Raw genomic sequence first — 15,401 nt, forward strand, 5'->3', positions numbered from 1 at the left:
GACGTTCTCCTTTCTCACCCACCCTAATCGGGGAGAAGGCACAACAGCCATAAAGCTCAAGGACAAATGCGAGGAGCCTCAGGAAGCCAGGCGAGTTGGGGGAAGTTAACGGGTCTCGGGGCCAACATCAGATTTCCCCAACACAACATGGAGGAAGCATTACCACCCATCCGGGGACTATAAGCACACACCACACACCACACGATCTTGCGTCACAAAGTGGAAGGCAGGGCAGATCTGCGGGAAACAGCCTCACGTGAGCTGTGGGCAGGACTCCCATTTCAATTCTGCGGAAATAGACAGCCTGGGCTCCTGGTTTGGATCATTCAATGCAGGTTCAGTGAAGTCTACACATTTTTGACGAGCCCAGATAACTTGGTACAAAATGGCCCTCAGTTCAGGGCTCACGGCCAACATCAGATCCACTTCAGCACAACCCATCTGGAGACTGTGAGCATGCGCGAAGAACTTGTTATATCTGCTGTTAAGTGCGAGGGGCAAATGGGATCACGTGACTGGTGGGGTCTCCCATCACCCCACGCAGAGCACTCCAGCTACCCACCACTCATGTAGAAAGAAACAAACTTGCCGCTCACATCTCCTCTCACCTTAAATGTGTTAGACAGTTCAACGCCCAGGAGAAATATATCGTCTGTCCACTCTATCTATTCCTCTCGTAATCTTATAAACGTTCATCCAGTCTCACCTCAGCCTGCGCCGCTCTGGAGAAAACAACACAAGTTTGTCCAACCTCTCGTTATAGCTCATATCCTCTAATGTAGACAATATCCTGGTAAACCTCTTTTACACCCTCTACTATTATTCTCTCTACTATTATTCTGACATTTCACATTCTTAAAATAAAGTACTGATCCTAACTGACCTAAGACTGGGAATGTTTACTTGGATTAAATGTCAGAAATTGTGTAAAACTGAGTATTTGGCTATGGTGTTTGTAAACTTCTGACTGCAACAGTAGCCATTAATATGAAAAAGAAAATTTGCTAGCATATCAAACAGAAAAAATGGCAAATTTTCTGTTCTCATTGATGACTCCACAAGCCTGAGCATTAAGACCGCCCAAATAGTTTATTTGAAATGTGATAAGGAAAGTGATCCCCATTTTATGTTTTTAGATCTAATTGAACTGCCTGATCAGAAAGCTGCAACTATTGTAGAGCATCTTTTGAATTATCTCATGAACCATGGGTTTGATGACTCTTACTTGAAACAGAACCTTGTAGCATTTGCTAGTGATCGGGTGAACATAATGCCTGGTGTCAAATCTGGTGTTGCTACAATTCTCAAGGAACATTACCCTGATGTGACAAATTGGCACGGTCTTAGTCACAGATTAGAACTTGCAGTTGGTGATTCAGTGAGAGAAGTTCATAGAATAAACCATTTTCAATCATTTATGGATAAATTGTACTCTGTTTACAGTAGATCACTTCTAAATCAAAAGGAACTGTCTTAATGTGCCTCTCAACTAGAACAACAAATTTGCAAAATAGGCCGTGTTCTGGGCACCAGGTGCGTGGCTAGCTCGTTTCGAACAGTTTCAGCAGTGCGGCAAAATTATGAAGCACTGTGTTTTCACTTTGAAAAAGCAATGAAGAATGAAACAAGATCTGGGAGTGACAGAAAAACCTATGAAGGACTGTTGAAAAGATTCTTCAGAACAGTTTCTATTGGACTGAGCTCTAACGTATGACACGTTGCATGAACTTGGTTTACTGTCAGAGTGTTTACAGAAACGCACTACTACGACTGTTTATGCAGACAAACTGACCCAACTGCATGGACTGAAAGACCAACCTGGTACAAAAACTCTAGAAGCTCAAGAGGCAGTTGAAAAGGGGAAATTTGGAGAAATTACCTTAACAAGCAACAACAAAATTGTCTTCATTAATTATCGACAGTTTCTTACTCGTCTTATAAACAACTTGCAGCACCTTATGTTCACAGCAACATTCTTGAAAAGTTCTAAAACTTATAAACCTCAAAGTATGTATTAATTCCCTGCTAAATGAAATGTGTGTCCTTGATAAAGATAACTGGCCGGCTGAAATACTGCTTAATGTTTTTTCAAGTCAAGTCGTATTTTATTGTCATTTCGACCATAAACCACTAGTACAGTACACAGTAAAAACGAGACAACGTTTCTCCAGGACCCTGGTGCTACATAAAACGACACAAAACTACACTAGACTATGTGAGACAGCACAAGGCTACCCTAGACGACGTAAAAACAACATTAAAAAACAGCACTAGACTACAGACCTGCACAGGACTACATAAAGTGCGCAAAAACAATGCAGGGCAGTACAATAATTTATAAACAAGACAATAGGCACAGTAGCGGGCAAATTACAATATAATAATAAATGATGTGAATGTCAGTCTAGACTGGGTATTGAGGAGTCTGATGGCTTGGGGGAAGAAACTGTTACGCAGTCTTGTCGTGTGAGCCCGGATGCTTCGGTACCTTCTGTCTGATGGAGAATTATGGAGAAGCTGCAATATCATCTCTCTGCAAGAGGTTGAAGCTTTCGTCTTCCTCTGTAATAAATGCCTTCAGAGATTATGTGGAGAATCGTGGACGCCACATCCCCCAAGATTTATGCCCATAACTGAGCTGTTCACAAGTTATTCCTATTAGTACTGCTGAGTGTGAGAGAGGATTCAGTCACATCAACTGGATAATAACAACAACACACTCAAGGATTCTCATAGATCAGCAGTCCCCAACCACCGGGCCGTGGACCGGTACCGGGCCGCAAAGCATGTGCTACCGGGCCACGAGGAAACGATATGATTTGGCGATATAAGTCAGCTGCACCTTTCCTTAATCCCTGTCACGCCCACTGTTGAGCTTGAATGCACGCAAGATCATTACCCGCGCGTCATACATGTCAGCGCGGGAAGGAGATCAACTCCTCGAGCTTGCAGATGACGGTGGGCTGAAAAGTACGTTTGACATAACATCTCTGCCGGCATTCTGGATCAAAGTCAAGGCTAAATATCCTGACAATACACATCAAAGTTGCTGGCGAATGCAGCAGGCCAGGCAGCATCTCTTGGAAGAGGTACAGTCGACGTTTCAGGCCGAGACCCTTCGTCAGGACTAACTGAAGGAAGAGTTAGTAAGAGATTTGAACGTGGGAGGGGGACGGGGTGATCCAAAATGATAGGAGAAGACAGGAGGGGGAGGGATGGAGCCAAGAGCTGGACAGGTGATTGGCAAAGGGGATACGAGAGGATCATGGGACAGGAGGTCCGGGAGAAAGACAAGGGTGGGGGGGAACCCAGAGGATGGGCAAAGGGTATAGTCAGAGGGACAGAGGGAGAAAAAGGAGAGTGAGAGAAAGAATATGTGTATAAAAATAAATAACGGATGGGGTACGAGGGGGAGGTGGGGCATTAGCGGAAATTAGAGAAGTCGATGTTCATGCCATCAGGTTGGAGGCTACCCAGAAGAAATATAAGGTGTTATTCCTCCAACCTGAGTGTGGCTTCAACTTTACAGTAGAGGAGGCCGTGGATAAGCATGTCAGAATGAGAATTGGATGAGGAATTAAAATGTGTGGCCACTGGGAGATCCTGCTTTCTCTGGAGGACAAAGTGTAGGTGTTCAGCAAAACGATCACACATTCAGCCACACATTTTAATTCCACATCCCATTCCCATTCTGACATGTTTATCCACGGCCTCCTCTACTGTAAAGTTGAAGCCACACTCAGGTTGGAGGAACAACACCTTATATTTCTTCTGGGTAAGCCTCCAACCTGATGGCATGAACATCGACTTCTCTAACTTCCGCTAATGCCCCACCTCCCCCTCGTACCCCATCCGTTATGTATTTATATACGCATTCTTTTTCTCTCTCTCCTTTTTCTCCCTCTGTCCCTCTTACTATACCCCTTGCCCATCCTCTGGGTTCCCCCCACCTTTTCTTTCTCCCCGGACCTCCTGTCCCATGATCCTCTCATATCCCCTTTGCCAATCACCTGTCCATCTCTTGGCTCCATCCCTCCCCCTCCTGTCTTCTCCTATCATTTTGGATCTCCCCCTCCCCCTCCCCCTTTCAAATCTCTTACTAACTCTTCCTTCAGTTAGTCCTGACGAAGGGTCTCGGTCTGAAACGTCGACTGTACCTCTTCCTAGAGATGCTGCCTGGCCTGCTGCGTTCGCCAGCAAATTTGATGTGTGTTGTTTGAATTTCCAGCATCTGCAGAATTCCTGTTGTTTGCTAAATATCCTGAGATAGCTACGAAAGCACTGAAAACGTTGCTTTCATTTCCAACATTTTTCTGCGAAGCGGAGTTTTCCGCAATGAATGCAACGAAAACTAAATTGCGGAATAGACTGGACATAAGGAACACCCTTCAAGTATCACTGTTTCCCGTCACCCCTCGATAGGATCGTCTTGTTGCAGGAAAACAAGCCAGGGCTCCCACTGATTCAGCGATATTGCTGCGTTGCAATGATTTTACATGTCCATACAAGGAAAATATGCGCTGAGTATTTAATACCCAAACGTTACTTAAAATGTTATGATGCTATTGACTTATAAGTGACTTGTATAACCATATAACAATTACAGCATGGAAACAGGCCATCTCTGCCCTTCTAGTCCATGCCGAACGCTACTGTCACCTAGTCCCACCGACCTGCACTCAGCCCATAACCCTCCATTCCTTTCCTGTCCATATACCTATCCAATTTTTCTTTAAAAATGATAATATCGAACCTGCCTCTAGCACTTCAACTGGAAGTTCGTTCCACACTTACTTCAAGCTCCCCTGTCCTCCCCTGATAATTGGCTAATCACTATATTCATGCAAGGAAAATATGCGCTGTGTGTTTAATATTAAATTCGTTAGATAAACTTTTTTAGAAACGAAATTGAGTGTATTAACCACTTATCACCTATATTCCGGTCGTGATTAATACCACCCGCCCCCCCACCCCCGCAATCACAATCACCAAAAACGTTTCGCAGGAAAAAAAAACCAGCAGGTCATGCATGTGCACTGATGCCCGCGGAAGGCTTCATGGTCATTGTAGTCTTTCTCGGTTTAGCCAGAAAAAGTGGCTCACCTGAGGACTCGGAGAAATTCAGAGTTCAGCAGAGGAGGACAAAGGCCTTAATTAGGAAGGGGAAAAGAGATTATGAGAGAAAATTGGCAGGGAACATAAAAGCTGACTGTAAAAGCTTTTATAGATATGTAAAAAGGAAAAGACTGGTAAAGACAAATGTAGGTCCCCTACAGACAGAAACAGGTGAATTGATTATGGGGAGCAAGGACATGGCAGACCAATTGAATAATTACTTTGGTTCTGTCTTCACTGAGGAGGACATAAATAATCTTCCAGAAATAGTAGGGGACAGGGGGTCCAGTGAGATGGAGGAACTGAGCGAAATACATGTTAGTAGGGAAGTGGTGTTAGGTAAATTGAAGGGATTAAAGGCAGATAAATCCCCAGGGCCAGATGGTCTGCATCCCAGAGCGCTTAAGGAAGTAGCTCAAGAAATAGTGGATGCATAGTGATAATTTTTCAAAACTCGTTAGATTCTGGACGAGTTCCTGAGGATTGAAGGGTGGCTAATGTAACCCCACTTTTTAAAAAAGGAGGGAGAGAGAAACCGGGGAATTATAGACCGGTTAGCCTAACGTCGGTGGTGGGGAAACTGCTGGAGCCAGTTATCAAAGATGTGATAACAGCACATTTGGAAAGCGGTGAAATGATCGGACAAAGTCAGCATGGATTTGTGAAAGCAAAATCATGTCTGACGAATCTCATAGCATTTTTTGAGGATATAACTAGTAGAGTGGATAGGGGAGAACCAATGGATGTGGTATATCTGGATTTTCAAAAGGCTTTTGACAAGGTCCCACACAGGAGATTAGTGTGCAAACTTAAAGCACACGGTATTGGGGGTAAGGTATTGATGTGGATAGAGAATTGGTTGGCAGACAGGAAGCAAAGAGTGGGAATAAACAGAACCTTTTCAGAATGGCAGGCAGTGACTAGTGGGGTACCGCAAGGCACAGTGCTGGGACCCCAGTTGTTTACAATATATATTAATGACTTGGAAGAAGGAATTAAATGCAGAATCTCCAAGTTTGCGGATGACACGAAGCTGGGTTGCAGTGTTAGCTGTGAGGAGGATGCTAAGAGGATGCAGGGTGACTTGGATAGGTTGGGTGAGTGGCAGATGCAATTTAATGTGGATAAATGTGAAGTTATCCACTTTGGTGGCAAAAATAGGAAAACAGATTATTATCTGAATGGTGGCCGATTAGGAAAAGGGGAGGTGCAACGAGACCTGGGTGTCATTATACACCAGTCATTGAAAGTGGGCATGCAGGTACAGCAGGTGGTGAAAAAGGCGAATGGTATGCTGGCATTTATAGCGAGAGGATTCGAGTACAGGAGCAGGGAGGTACTACTGCAGTTGTACAAGGCCTTGGTGAGACCACACCTGGAGTATTGTGTGCAGTTTTGGTCCCCTAATCTGAGGAAAGACATCCTTGCCATAGAGGGAGTACAAAGAAGGTTCACCAGATTGATTCCTGGGATGGCAGGACTTTCATATGAAGAAAGACTGGATGAACTGGGCTTGTACTCGTTGGAATTTAGAAGATTGAGGGGGGATCTGATTGAAACATATAAAATCCTAAAGGGATTGGACAGGCTAGATGCAGGAAGATTGTTCCCGATGTTGGGCAAGTCCAGAACGAGGGGTCACAGTTTGAGGATAAAGGGGAAGCCTTTTAGGACCGAGATTAGGAAAAACTTCTTCACACAGAGAGTGGTGAATCTGTGGAATTCTCTGCCACAGGAAACAGTTGAGGCCAGTTCATTGGCTATAATTAAGAGGGAGTGAGATATGGCCCTTGTGACTATGGGGATCAGGGGGTATGGAGGGAAGGCTGGTGCAGGGTTCTGAGTTGGATGATCAGCCATGATCATAATAAATGGCGGTGCAGGCTCGAAGGGCCGAATGGCCTACTCCTGCACCTATTTTCAATGTTTCTATGTTTCTAAACAGAACGTATTTGACTGCTACTCTTGTCCGTTGGCAACCCCACTGCCCCCATCCACCCCCCCGCCACCGGTCGGCCGGAACGCAGTGCAAAAAAGGTTGGGGACCCCTGTCATAGATCATGTATCAGCACTTATGTTTGTTAAACTACACAGACCTCCTCTAGTTCAGTGGAATCCTGAGCCGTACGTCACAACATGGCTGCAGTACCACAGATCAGCAGATGACACCAGGACAAGAGTTGCTTCAGACCCCCGAACACATATTACGCCTGACCCTTTGTGGAAATTATTGCGAAACTTCTCATTGGTGGCATTTGGTAAGTAGGTAATTACTTTTAAATCGGTAAAATACATGATTCGTGTCTTTTTCTTTACTCGCTTGATAATTATATTTTATGATAATTAGTGAGTGCAACTGAGTAATACTTTGTCATATTATTAAATTAAGTATTATATGTTTTATTGTACCAGTTATACACTGAAATGTACTGATAGGCTAAAATCCTGTGAATGTTTTAACTATCACTATATTTTTGTGGAGCTCTGGAATTGATATATTTCTTTCATCTTGGTTTACCATTATACCAGTGCCAAAGAAGAAGAATGTGGGCTGCCTTAAGGACTATTGCCCAGTCGCACTTACATCGACAGTGAGGAAATGCTTTGGGAGGTTGGTTATGACTGAAATGAACTCCCGCCTCAGCAAGGACCTGGACCCACTGCAATTTGCCTGTCGTCACAATAGGTCAACGGCAGACGCAATCTCCATGGCTCTTCACACGGCTTTAGACCATCTGGACAACACAAGCACCTATGTCAGGCCGCTGTTCATCGACTACAGCTCCGCATTTAATACCATCATTCCCACTATCCTAATTGAGAAGTTGCAGAACCTGGGCCTCTGTAATTGTATTCTCATCTTCCTAACCAGAAGAACACAGTCTGTGCGGATTGGTAATAACATATCCTCTTCGCTGACGATCAACACTGGCGCATCTCAGGGGTGTGTGCTTAGCTCACTGCTCTACTCTCTGTATACACATGACTGTGTGGTTAGACACAGCTCAAACACCATTTACAAACTTACCGACAATACAACCATTGTTGGTCGAATCTCAGGTGGTGACGAGGGGGCGTACAGGAGTGAGATATGCCAGCTAGTGGAATGGTGCCACAGCAACAACCTGGCACTCAATGTCAGTAAGACGAAAGAGCTGATTGTGGACTTCAGGAAGAGTAAGACGGGGGAACACGTACCGATCATCATAGAGTGATCATAAGTAGAGAGAGTGAGTAGCTTTAAATTCCTGGGCATCAAGATCCCTGAGGAGCTAACCTGGTCCCAGCATACTGAAGTTGCTGGTGAACGCAGCAGGCCAGGCAGCATCTCTAGGAAGAGGTACAGTCGACGTTTCAGGCCCAGACCCTTCGTCAGGACTCGGCCTGAAACGTCGACTGTACCTCTTCCTAGAGATGCTGCCTGGCCTGCTGCATTCACCAGCAACTTTGATGTGTGCTGCTTGAATTTCCAGCATCTGCAGAATTCCTGTTGGTTGTCCCAGCATACTGACATAGTGATAAAGAAGGTAAGACAGCAGCTATACTTTATTAGGAGTTTGAAGCGATTTGGCATGACAACAAACAAGCTGAAAATCTTCTATAGTTGCACTGTGGGGAGCATTCTGACAGGCTGCATCACTGTCTGGTATGGAGGGGCTACTGCACAGGACCGTGAGAAGCTGCAGAAGGTTGTAAATCTAGTCAGCTCCATCTTGGGTACTAGCCTACAAAGTATCCAGGACATCTTTAGGGAGCGGTGTCTCAGAAAGGCAGCATCCATTACAAAGGACCTCCAGCACCCAGGGCATGTCCTTTTCTGACTGTTACCATCAGGCAGGAGATACAGAAGCCTGAAGGCACACACTCAGCGATTCAGGAACAGCTTCTTCCCCTCTGCCATCCGACTCCTGAATGGACTTTGAAAGCTTTGGACACTACTTCACTTTTTAATATACATCATTTCTGTTTTTACACATTTTTAACAATCTATTCATCCAATTTTTTGAGGAAATTACCAGTAGGCTAGACAAGGGAGATCCAGTGGATGTTGTATATTTGGATTTTCAGAAGGCCTTTGACAAGGTGCCACACATGAGGCTGCTTAACAAGATAAGAGCCCATGGAATTACAGGAAGGTTACATACGTGGATAGAGCGTTGGCTGATTGGCAGGAAACAGAGAGTGGGAATAAAGGGATCCTATTCTGGTTGGCTGCTGGTTACCAGTGGTGTTCCACAGGGGTCCGTGTTGGGGCCGCTTCTTTTTACATTGTACATCAACGATTTGGATTATGGAATAGAGGGCTTTGTGGCTAAGTTTGCTGACGATACGAAGATAGGTGGAGGGGCCGGTAGTGCTGAGGAAATGGAGAGTCTGCAGAGAGACTTGGATAGATTGGAAGAATGGGCAGAGAAGTGGCAAATGAAGTACAATGTTGGAAAGTGTATGGTTATGCACTTTGGCAGAAAAAATAAACGGGCAGACTATTATTTAAAGGTGGAAAGAATTCAAAGTTCTGAGATGCAACGGGACTTGGGAGTCCTCGTACAGGATTCCCTTAAAGTTAACCTCCAGGTTGAGTCAGTAGTGAAGAAGGCGAATGCAATGTTGGCATTCATTTCTGGAGGAATAGAGTATAGGAGCAGGGATGTGATGTTGAAGCTTTATAAGGCACTGGTGAGACCTCCCTTGGAGTACTGTGGGCAGTTTTGGTCTCCTTATTTAAGAAAGGATGTGCTGACGTTGGAGAGGGTTACAGAGAAGATTCACTAGAATGATTCCGGGAATGAGAGGGTTAACATATGAGGAACGTTTGTCCGCTCTTGGACTGTATTCCTTGGAGTTTAGAAGAATGAGGGGAGACCTCATAGAAACATTTCGAATGTTAAAAGACATGGACAGAGTGGATGTGGCAAAGTTGTTTCCCATGATGGGGGAGTCTAGTACGAGAGGGCATGACTTAAGGATTGAAGGGCGCCTTTTCAGAACAGAAATGCGAAGAAATGTTTTTAGCCAGAGGGCGGTGAATCTATGGAATTTGTTGCCACGGGCAGCAGTGGAGGCCAAGTCATTGGGTGTATTTAAGGCAGAGATTGATAGGTATCTGAGTAGCCAGGGCATCAAAGGTTATGGTGAGAAGGCGGGGCAGTGGGACTAAATAGAATAAAATAGATCAGTTCATGATAAAATGGCGGAGCAGACTCGATGGGCCGAATGGCCTACTTCTGCTCCTTTGTCTTATGGTCTATTCATTATGCATAATGATTTAGTTTTTTATTTATTATGTTTTAATTTATTTATTATCTATGCCAGAATATGTATTTATGTATTGCATTGAACTGCTGTTGCTGAGTCAAACAAATTTCACTTCAATTGCCTGTGATAATAAATCTGATTTTGACAATAAGATATATATACCACACTCAATTTGTTTACCTGTTCATTACTCGAATGGGGCAAGGAAGTTGCCCAGTACATGAAATCAGCAGGTACACAAACTGGGTGAGACATATATATAGATAGAGGGGATATAGGAAATGACAAGCATTTTGTCAGCTCCAGCACCTAAAAACATTAGCACTGCACCCCTGCTGAAAGGACATCCCACTTTCTAACAACCGTCCCCTTTCAGGCCTGGGGTCCCACATCTTTCCGACCACTCACCCCACACCCACAGTCCACCCGTAACCTCTACCCACACACACAGACAGATCCCCTTCACCCCAAACCCCCTCCCAGCCTGGGAACCACAACTAACTGATCCCACAGCCCGGGCTCGGGCGCAAAGCTAAAACCGGGGCTGCGGGACCGGAGAGCCCGGAGTCTGCAGCCGTCCGGCAGAACTCGGTCCCGGCCCTTTCCAACTGCAGCAAACCCCCGATTTACACAAACCCCCATTACTCACCTCCCCGATAGCAGAACCGCCGGCGACACCTGCGATGGGCACCGGGCCAACGGTCAGCAGGATATTCGCCGCAGCACCACCCGTGGCCGGAGGTCTGTACATCGCCGCCGGTGGCCGGAGGTCTGCACATCGCCGCCGGTGGCCGGAGGTCTGCACAGCGCCGCCGGGGCCGGAGGTCCGCACATCGCCGCCGGTGGCCGGAGGTCCGCACATCGCCGCCGGTGGCCGGAGGTCTGCACATCGCCGCCGGTGGCCGGAGGTCTGCACATCGCCACCGGTGGGCGGAGGTCTGCACATCGCCGCCGGTGGCCGGAGGTCCGCACATCGCCGCCGGTGGCCGGAGGTCTGCACAGCGCCGCCGGTGTCCGGAGGTCTGCACATCGCCGCCGGTGGCCGGAGGTCTGCACATCGCCGCCGGTGGCCGGAGGTCTGCACATCGCCACCGGTGGCCGGAGGTCCACGCAGCGCCACAAGTAGCCGGAGGTCCATGCAGCGCCACAAGTAGCCGGAGGTCCGCACATCACCGCCGGTGGCCGGAGGTCTGCACATCGCCGCCGGTGGCCGGAGGTCCATGCAGCGCCATCACTGGCCGGAGGTCCGTGCAGCGCCACCAGTGGCCGGAGGCGGGAGTGACAACGGAGAGGTAAATCACAAACATGACCAGGTTGGCAGATGCTGGAAATCCAGAGCAACACAAACAAAATGCTGGCGGAACTCAGCAGGCCGGGCAGCTCCTATCGAAAAGAGTCAACAGTCGACGTTTCCAGTTGAACTGAGGACTGAGATGGAATGAGGGAAATATCTGAATAAAATCGGGGCGAGCGAGGAAATGCCGAGCTGGAAGGTGATAGGTGAAGCCAGGTAGGTGGGAAAACTCAAGAGCAGAAGAAAATAGAATCTAATAGGAGAGGAGAGTGGAGAATAGGAGAAAGGGATGGAGCAGTGGACCCAGAGAGAAGTGATCAGCAGGTGAGAGAACGTGAAAAGTCAGAGAGGAAGAGAGGGAGTGGGAGGGAGAGGTGAGGGGGAGGTTTTTCATCGGAAGGAGAAATCGATATTCATGCCATCAGGTTGGAGGGTACACCGACGGAAGATAAGGCGCTGATCCTGGACCCTGAGAGTGGCCACATCTTGGCACAAGAGGAGGCGATGGGTTGACACGTCGCAACGGGAATGGGAATCGGAATGAAAATGTTTGGACACCGGGCAGTCCCGCTCGGAGCAGATAGTTCAAAGGTTAATTTATTATCAATAAACAACTCTAAGTTTTTTTTTTCTCCAGTGAGCCACGAAACAAAGAACATGAAAGTCGTTCCGAGAGAAAAAAAATCAAACTCCCACCCCAACCCCGTATAAAAATGAACGGCATCCCGATCATCAACCCCCAAAACCCACCCCTCCCACAAAAGGGAAAAATAACATCGATCTCCCCGAAAAAAACAACCCGACCCCGCACAACTGCGGAGGAGCCGGTGTCACCGGTGTAGAGGAGCAGCATCGGGAGCAGCGGACACAACGGGCGACCCCGGAAGATTCACAGGTGAAGGGTCGCCTCACCTGGAAGGATGTTTGGACAACGGAGAGAGTTCGGCCGTCCGGCCCTTTCACTGTGACCCCCGAACTCCACATCAAATCCGTCCAAACGAGTCTGGGTGAACTTTAATGACCAATAAATATAATTCCTCTCTTTGATCAGCTGTCTGAGTGATCCCCTGACTCTGAGAGGAAGGGGTATCTACGACCCACATTGTCAGGGTGTTGAGTTTACCAGGAGACAGAGACTGCAGGGACGAGAGGTTTTCTGTTGACTAATACACTGTGTGTGGACCCCGCTGGCAATTCTGGTGTTGTGACCCGAATCGAGACAAACACCACGCTGCCCACTCCACCAACAACACGGCACAGCCGGACACATAACAGGGGACTTTACATCTCACAACACTGGATTCAGTGATGAAACCCGGGATTAATGTTGTTGTCCCACTGAAATCATAAGAAACGTCCATTCAGGTGCTTTTAAATATGAGCGCTCCCCCACAGGTGACGTCACCTAGGCGCACCCACGCGCCTGACGTCACACATGGGCCCCCCACACCGGGATCTGCCCTCACGTGCGCTGTGTCTCACGTCACACACGCGCTGCTGTGCTCGAGCTTTATCGGTTTGACGGCTGGGCTACTAATCACGTGACCATCCTCCTCCCCCACCGCTGTCAAGAGGATTCAAGGCACTGCGCTATTCCCATTGGTGTGAAGGGATGTCAATCATTGGTTACAACCAATCGCGGAGGCGGACCGGCCGAGAGGGCGTTACCCCCGTTGACTCCGTCGATCACCCAAGTGTCAAACTCCTCATCAGAGCGGAACAAATCCCAAAGTAAATGTTCCGCTTTCTGATTTATTTCCATTTCCCTCTGAGGGAAGTTGGGGCGTTTGTGAAGCGTCTCCTGCGGCCGGAGTCTGATGTATCGCTGAGAGGTAGGAGGAGACCGCTCGGCCCGTCGGTTTGATGCCGGTTCCCCGGGGAGGGAGAGGGGGATTTTATTGAAAGGATGAAGACGGTGAGAGAGGGGGCGGACAGGATGTTTGTCCCGGTGGGGACAGGAGGGGCTCATCTGTGGAAATGTCTGAGCCCACGGTGGTGGCGATTCACCACATTGGGGGGCAAACACCGGCAGACTGTTGCCCTGCGAGCGGGGCCAATGGTCCGGGCAAAGTGGGGATGGGAGTGGTGTTGGGGGCTCCGGGTCTTATTGAATGACAGGACGGTGTGGAGGGGCCGAGTGGCCTTCTCCAGTTCCTGGTCTCTGTGTGTTTAAATACAAGGAATAACCAGACCCTTCCCGGGCCTGCAGGATGTCCCAGTCGGTGTTGTAGGGACTAATGCTTTGAACCCAGTTGTTCCCAAGCTGTGTCAACGATTTGGCTGAGAGACCAAATCCAACATTTCCACATCTGTTACTGACACAAAATGTATGTTCATAGAAACATAGAAAACCTACAGTGTGATCTCTGTCCTGGGAGAGGCAGTCACAGACTGTCCTGTCTGGTTCACCGTCACTTTTACTTTTCTTCGGTTCGTCGCCATTTGTTGCCAGAAGTGGAAAATAAAATATTGCACCGGGAAAACTGCGGCTGTGGTTCTGACAACAACCGGCGTTCTGCTCTGGTTTAGTAATATGCCCGAATTCTTTATATATTATCCTGTGAAAGTGGTTGACAATATATCCCGGGACTGTATTGAAATACTGGGCTACTATACGGATCCCGGGTGGGTGGGATATGACCGGCTTTCTCCCGTCCGAACGCCATCACTCCCGTTCGTGTTAATACTACTGTTCAACGCTCTGACAGTCAGACACATTTTAGTGACCAGTCGCGTCCGCGAGGGGCTGAGGGGTCAGAGCAAGGCGGAGAACCGCAGTGACCCGGAGATGGAGAGCAGGAGGAGGTCTGTGATCTGACTTCTCACCATCTCCGGGAGCATCACCATCCTGTGGCCGGTGAATGTTGCCGAATTCCTTCATAACACCATTGCCTGATTGGATCAGAATAATTACAACGATTCTGAATACATGTTTCAACACACCGGAGACATGCTGATGATATTAAGTTGCTGCACACACACGTTTATTTATGGAGTAACTCAGTCCAAGTTCAGAGAGCAGTTCATCAGCGCAGCGAAACATCCGCTCACGTCAATTATTCAACTAATTAACAAACAAAATATCTAAGCTCTTCTCGGAGGCGGTCGCAACTTTTCCGATCTTGACTCTACAGAATCAACGATCATCGGAGGAATTGGCAGCGGGGAGAGTAAATCTGGTTTCGAGCCCGAGAGAAACACAGCCCAGGAACAGACTCTCCGATACTCGCACCCCGCGACCTCCACTCCTACCAATTATTAAACTCATCCTACCTTTTATTTTCAGCTTTCCAACATATTTTCGCTCTCGTCACCGCCAGACCCCTTTCGGTCTAAGACAGCAGGTCAAATTCTGGGGACATTCAAGACCAAATCGGCAAAAATGCAACTCATTTGTTACTTTAATTTTTTGCATAATAATGAAATGAAAAAAAAAGTCGACACGAACTTACAGTAAAGCTTACACTTGTCCGTCACATTAGACAACGATGTTACAGAGAAATGTTTAACACCACAGCACTCATGGATAATAGCGCAAATTGTTCCGGAAACCTGCGGTGCCTACTCTGCTTCAAGGAAAATAATGACATCTCACTTCCTGATTTCTAATAAATTTCCATCCGATCAAATTGCGTGTTGACTCTCCTCTGCATTCACTCCAGTACTATCGCATGTTGATTATTTTTTATCTCGGCTAAAACTGATAAAAATTCCGTTCTAGACGCCGACGAGCACA

At 47.3% G+C, this 15,401-nt stretch overlaps 1 long non-coding RNA gene across 3 annotated transcripts in view; it reads right to left on the reverse strand.

Annotated features, from left to right (window-relative positions):
• Window positions 1–11,095, reverse strand: part of LOC134341630 (uncharacterized) — a 364,862-nt gene extending 353,767 nt beyond the window's left edge. The window contains exon 1 of one of the 3 annotated variants that reach the window (XR_010016808.1): window positions 11,021–11,095. This is a non-coding gene — a long non-coding RNA (uncharacterized LOC134341630). Of the gene's footprint in view, window positions 1–608; window positions 720–7,699; window positions 7,974–11,020 lie in introns of those variants that run through there. The other 2 variants (XR_010016801.1, XR_010016806.1) reach the window with 2 other exon arrangements.
• Between the last annotated feature and the right edge of the window lie 4,306 nt (window positions 11,096–15,401).

Source organism: Mobula hypostoma, unplaced genomic scaffold (genome assembly GCF_963921235.1).
Source record: "Mobula hypostoma unplaced genomic scaffold, sMobHyp1.1 scaffold_36, whole genome shotgun sequence".
Lineage (NCBI taxonomy): Eukaryota > Metazoa > Chordata > Chondrichthyes > Myliobatiformes > Myliobatidae > Mobula > Mobula hypostoma.